A 4,989-nucleotide genomic window follows, 5' to 3' on the forward strand; every position below is an offset into this window, starting at 1 on the left:
GACAGTGGTGGTGAATGGGATATTTTTTTGGGTTTTTTTTTGTGGGTGGTGGTGGTGGCGTCAGATGGTGGTGGTGTCGGGTTTGGTGGTGTCGGCTGAGGAGGTGGGTTGGTGAGGAAAAGAGGGGGAATTTTTTTTTGAATTTTTAGGTTTTGATTTTATTGGGTTTTTTGATAGAGAAGGTGAATGAATTGTGTGAGATGAGAGATAAATGGGTGTGATGATAAATTATATATAGTGAAATTAGTGATAATTAGGGAGGATTAGTTAAGCTAGTGAGAGAGAGTGTTTTTTTGGCTAATTAATCACATTTTTGTGTTTTGATCTCCACCACCCATCTTCCTCATCCAATGGCTTGGATGAGGACTCATGGACTCAAATGTAAGACATGGACGTACTTGATCTTTACACTATATATATATATATATATATATATATATATATATATATATATATATATATATATATATATATATATATATATATATATATATATATATATATATATATATATATATATATAGTTAGGTTCTTGTGAGTTTTGTTTCTTATGGTGCGTCGTGAGTTTGTGCTTTGAAATCTCAGTCACTAGATTATATTAGTGATGAATGACCAAGATCTAATCTTACCTGTCATATAAAATTACTGTCATTTACTTATTTTCTCTTTTTTCTTGTGCTACTCTGTTTTTTTTACTCTAATTTTTTTTATCTCCTTTTTTTTACCTGGTGTTATTTTGCTTTTTTTTACAACTTTGATTTTTTTTTCTCTTATGTTTTTCTCTAATTTTCTCATTGTATTACCTTTTTTTCTTTTTCTTTTTGTACCAAATTTTTTTGTACTTGAATTTTTTTTACTCTTATTTTTTTACCTCGTGTTATTATGCTGTTATTGTGCTTTTTTTACTTTGATTTTTTAACGACTTTGATTTTTTTTCTCTTTTTTTTTACCACATGTTATTGTTATTCCACTGTTATTGTGATGTTATTCTGCTGTTACTTTGATTTTTTTTACGACTTTGATTTTTTTTTCTTTTTTTTTACCACGTGTTATTGTGCTCTTATGCTACTGTTATTCTGCTGTTATTGTGATGTTATTCCGGTGTCACTTTGATTTTTTTTACTTTGATTTTTTTTACTACTTTGATTTTTTTACTTTTTCTTTTACCGCATGTTATTGTGCTGTTATTCTGGTGTTATTGTGATGTTATTCCGGTGCCACTTTGATTTTTTTAACGACTTTGATTTTTTTCTCTTTTTTTTTTTACCACATGTTATTGTTATTCCGTTGTTATTGTGATGTTATTCTGCTGTTACTTTGATTTTTTTTTCTTTTTTTTACCACGTGTTATTGTGTTGTTATTCTACTGTTATTCTGCTGTTATTGTGATGTTTTTCCGGTGTCACTTTGATTTTTTTACTTTGATTTTTTTTACTACTTTGATTTTACCCTTTTTTTATCGCATGTTATTGTGCTGTTATTCTGGTGTTATTGTGATGTTATTCCTCCCAAATAAATGACAAAAGACACCAAGTCAGTCCCATATGCCCTCCTCACGAAATACCGTTATTGTGCTGTTATTCTGGTGTTATTTTTATGTTTTTATGCTTCTCTTATTTTCTCATTATGTTACCTTTTAATTTATTTTACTTTTTGTGTTTGCACATATTATTCAATTTTTTTTAATACTTGTTATCCCAGTGTTATTTTTATTTTTCCTTTTTTTTGTTACACTACAATAACACGTGGTATTGTGGTGTTATTCTAGTGTTATTGTACTGTAATTCTGGTGTTATTGTAGTGCTATTCTTATGTTATTATGGTGTTACTCTCATGTTATTGTACTGTTATTGTGATGTTATTCTTCTGTTTTTGTGTTACCACGTGTTATTGTGATGTTACTCTGGTGTTATTCTGGTGTTATTGTGTTGTTAGACTAGGTAAGACCGCCTTTTTGTATGATAACATTCAAAACAAAGTAGGGAGTATTTAAACAATTTGTAACCATGAAAGCAGCCTAATTACAATACCTAAATCATTTACACGACTATTATACCAAATCGTAATGGTCGTAACAACAAATGCTCGTAATATACTAACAAGAAGTTGATATGCGCTTTTTTTGGTTGTAAACAAAGTAGGACATTCTGTTCAGCTGTAGTAACAACAAGATTCTAGCAAAGGAGAGGTGTAAACAAGAGCGTGTCGGCTGTAGCACCTCCACTTTTGGCAGTGTGATCATCCACAAAGTAAATGCATTTAGATTTACATGTATCATGCTTAGAAGGACCAACCAGCAAGGATGTATTCTTATCCAAATACATCTTACTTTCACCGAAAATAGAGGCGTTGTCCACATGTTCCCATTTTTTATTGCTCAAATCAAGCTTGAATATCCAAAAAGTGTGGGTGTATTGCAGAGGTGATTTCTTGTCACTACTTTGTTGATCAGAAACTGGATTAAACGCGCTTTTTGATATCATAAGGTCGTTTCGACTTCTCTTCATTGAAGTCGTTGTCGTTGGTGTTGGTGTCGGAATGGAAACGCGCTGGACTAGAAGAAGTTCGTGATTAGATGACTCGACTAGGTAAGTTTTTGGATATATATGAAATCTTCGATGAGGCTCAAGTATTAGTTTCACAGCTTTGAGATACGGTCCTTTTTCATTGAGGTCTGCATACCACAGGAAACAACTTTCGTTGACAAACCATAACATCTCTTTCCAAATCAATATATCTTTGACGATCATTTCTTCAGGAGACAAAATTAGAGTCCATATCTTGTCTCCAGACCTACTCGAGCGTCTCCTTTCCTCATTTGCCATCCACCATGAACACCCCGTCGGATTTTGATCTATACTCCGAGATCAGTTCGCCACAATTGCAGACCATTACACTCTCCCTGCTCGTGCACCAATTCTGAAACCAATCACACGTCTTTATTCAAGCATCACCAGCAGCGTTCCGACTTTAAAATATCTATGCCTTGGTCACCACTCGACAAACGTACCCAGACAGATATTACGGGGATCATACTATCACCAATTAGTCACCACGTGCTGATATTGGAGTTTTGATAGATCCTTCATCTCTTGTATTTGTTCACCGATCAGAACGTGATGTTCACCTTGTTCACAACTCGGACAGATATTCCGGGGATCATACTGTCACCAATTAGTCACCACGTGCTTCTCACCTTGTTCAGCGCCGCACTGCAAACAATCAGAAGCTTTCAATTCACCCATCAGCAGCCTTGAACTGCCTAAATGAGAAAATATGCAAGCGAAACAAATCAGCATGTATCATCTTGTATCTTAAGGAATGCACATGGACATGCACATGAAAACTTCAAAGAGAAAGAGAGAGTACTTGAAGATGTAATCCCACGATCCGATTTTCAGAAAAAGCAGAGTTCACTGTAACCCTGTGAGTAGGGCATGAGATCAGCGACTTCAATCTTAACACTAGAGCAGCTCAAACATCTCCTAAACCGGACAGGGATGGACTCCACCTCTGCCCAAAATATACTGTAAACCGGCCTGTGATCAGAAAATATCGACTCAGGTCGGACATACGACAACTAGTGGAGCCCACTTCCGTGCCACAAAATCCTGTCACACCTGCATAAGCATTCAACAAAATATCAGAATGTTACGTCATATCTGAAACATGTCCCTCCATGTATTTGTATTCCCCATTTGTCTTTGCTTGTCAAACGGACTCGATTTTGACTTATATTGACCAAAAGCTAAATGCCTAAAACTTTCCAAAAATGTCTATAAAAAACCCTCTAACAAATGATAATTAAATAGTTTTAATTAATCACAATTTTTAACATTGCATCCCCAATATATTTGGAGATTTTGAGAAATTACTGGTAAAAAATGTTATCGGTTCACCACCAAAGTCATATTAGAAATAGAAGAGAATTTCATCTCATTTATGTTGCTCGTCAGTCACTTCCTAACATACGAATCTGTTTCTAGCATTTTTTGTCTCCATGTTCCATTCAATTGTACACAATGTTACCTGAATGAGAAAACTCAGTACTCCAACTAATGACAACCATCAAATGAAAAAAAAAAAACAAATTAAGATCAGATTACAATGTATAAAGAAGAGTTCTTTTGGGAAGCTACAAACCTGATCCTTCTCCAACAAAGCCCGCCAATTTTGCATCTTAACGAGTGCTCTAATTGAGCGATAAGGGATAGTCATGCGGTAATTCAGATCTCCCAGCCAAATGACTCGACTGTGTCAAAATTATAAATGTTTCAAGATTAATACAGAGTATTACTGAGTTAGACTCTTTGCTATTAGGAAGGGGTGCATTAAAAATTTCAAAACAATTATTTGTGCTTGATAAAAGATCCAAGATCTTACTCGTGCTCAACTATTGTTTTAGGGGATTTCTCGTCACCTGAATTAGTGATTGTATTAGAAATTGATTTGGGGGATTTTGAGTTTTCTAGGGTTCGCGATTTTGGGGGAGATGTGGGAATTTGTGGATAATGGAGATAAAGGCAGGATAGATCGTGTTTTATGAACGTTTGATCTCAGCGGTTGGTTTCCTCTAATTCAATGGTCCAGATTTCCAAACTCACAACTCACCATAAAAACCAAACTCACGAGATCCCGCCTATATATCTGTATATATATATATATATATATATATATATATATTTAGGATCCACTGAGAACCACCTACATAGTGAGAACCATGAGAACTCAGCCTTACGAATATTTTTTCTAAAACATAATGATATATTTGGATTCGGCATAGAATTTTATGACTAGATAACATATTTCTTGGTCCAAAAAGTTTAAATTATTGACGGAAATCGAGACGAGAAACATTTTATTAATTTTCATGCGCCTACTACTCATTTTCATGTATCTAACAATTTTCATGCACCTAGACCTCATTTTCGTGCACCTAGAGCCTGATATTTTCATGCACCTAGTAATCATTTTCATGCATGTAACAAT

The 4,989-nt window shown here is 34.4% G+C and overlaps 1 long non-coding RNA gene across 1 annotated transcript; it reads right to left on the reverse strand.

Moving 5' to 3' along the window:
• Positions 1–1,967: 1,967 nt before the first annotated feature.
• LOC141623731 (uncharacterized) lies at positions 1,968–4,566 on the reverse strand. The gene is made up of 3 exons (XR_012533556.1): positions 4,144–4,566; positions 3,370–3,620; positions 1,968–3,262 (listed from the first exon to the last, which is right to left on the reverse strand). It is a non-coding gene; the product is annotated as an uncharacterized LOC141623731 (long non-coding RNA).
• Positions 4,567–4,989: the final 423 nt, after the last annotated feature.

Source organism: Silene latifolia, chromosome X (assembly GCF_048544455.1).
Source record: "Silene latifolia isolate original U9 population chromosome X, ASM4854445v1, whole genome shotgun sequence".
NCBI classification, from domain to species: Eukaryota; Viridiplantae; Streptophyta; class Magnoliopsida; order Caryophyllales; family Caryophyllaceae; genus Silene; species Silene latifolia.